Genomic DNA, 1517 nt, shown 5'->3' on the forward strand with positions numbered 1-1517 from the left:
TAGACAAATTCTGATTGCGGGAACGGCTCCGCCGTGTGTTTTTACATATGTCTATGTCCCGTAGATAAAAAGTACATGTTGCAAAAAAAGTACATGTTGTACATAAATCTACCTTTGATATTCGGATTCCCCGTGAAAAACTACGCCTAGGCCGCAGGGTTACAAAGACGAGTCATTGCACTTATGCCCTTTTATAGACGCTTTTAGAAATCGGCCAAAACAGTATTTATTAATTTAGACAGTGTTCCGCTGACATGTCGCATGCTGCGATATGTCCACGTGAAAGAGCACCGAAAAGCACCCCTAGAACACCCTTCATACCCGTTCTAACGGTTCTCTTTCATCTTCATAATAATCAAATTAAAGAACACCATACAAAAAACAAGATCTCGTGTGTAGTGGCTCGCCAGGCATACTAAAACCAAGATGTCGTGTGGGCACATGCCAGACATCATATCTTGCGTTTGCAAACACACGCAAAGTCGGTAAACAGCTCAAAACGGGCTAAAAAGTAGACAGCACCCGGACTTCCCCGGTGGTCACCCACCCGAGTACTACCCGAGCTTGAGGCTGCTTAACTTCACAGAGCAGACGGGATATGGTGCTTTCAGCCTAAGATGGCCGTCTACATTTGACTTTGACCGACACACCTATTAGTGTTTATCACTCGTATACATTGGTACAACACATTTACACACTCACATGTCCACATACGTGGCCATAGACTGCACACGATGGCCCCCAATACCCCTTCTGGCCCTCAGAATTGGCTGGGTGGATGGCTACACTTTATATAGTAACAAAACAAAAAGGGGGGTGGTGTGGCGCACTCCAATACAAACGTGTGGCCAGCAGCTCACTCCTACAACGCAGCATACGTATTCTCTCCGATAGGAACCCCACACAGACCGACACCTTCATACACAGCAGTGCAGATAGCCGCCGCACCCCATATTTGCGCATACGCGGCCTGGAAACAATGTTAAACCACCAAAGTGGCCATTTACGACTTGCACAACCATACCTACGCTTCCTATGCGACATGACATGTGCACGTACGCGTCTTAGGCAATATGAACACCTTCGACACCTTCATACATGCACAGCGCGCGCTCCGCTTAAGTACGACACCAACTTGTCATATACATCATGCGTTTCCTCTCGTCACCTTTCATCACCTCCATATTCACACCCATGCTCTGTCTCCTTCCTCGCGCCATCACCTTCACCATTTTCACCTCCATATCCGCGCTTCCTCCGCCGTCACCTTCCGCGTACGCGTCCATATTCGCTGCGTTTCCTCGCGCTTCCTGCCTGTTATTAATCCAAGCCAAAAACATCTCCAAACCCATACAATTAGAACAGCAAACAACTTCGCATTTTTTCACAAAGTCCTCAGCTTCATTTTGCATACTTTATCCTAGTCTAATTCACGCTATTCCGCTCTCTTTAACATACTTAAACTAAGTCTAATTCACGCTACTCTGCTCTCTCTAACATACTTAAACCAAGTCTAA

At 46.4% G+C, this 1517-nt stretch overlaps 1 non-coding gene across 1 annotated transcript; it reads right to left on the reverse strand.

The window, feature by feature from the left end:
* Positions 1-508: 508 nt before the first annotated feature.
* Positions 509-622, reverse strand: PITG_33561. Its single transcript, XR_009934953.1, has one exon. It is a non-coding gene; the product is annotated as an 8S ribosomal RNA (ribosomal RNA).
* Positions 623-1517: the final 895 nt, after the last annotated feature.

Source organism: Phytophthora infestans, genomic scaffold, assembly GCF_000142945.1.
Source record: "Phytophthora infestans T30-4 supercont1.3158 genomic scaffold, whole genome shotgun sequence".
Taxonomy (NCBI): domain Eukaryota; phylum Oomycota; class Peronosporomycetes; order Peronosporales; family Peronosporaceae; genus Phytophthora; species Phytophthora infestans.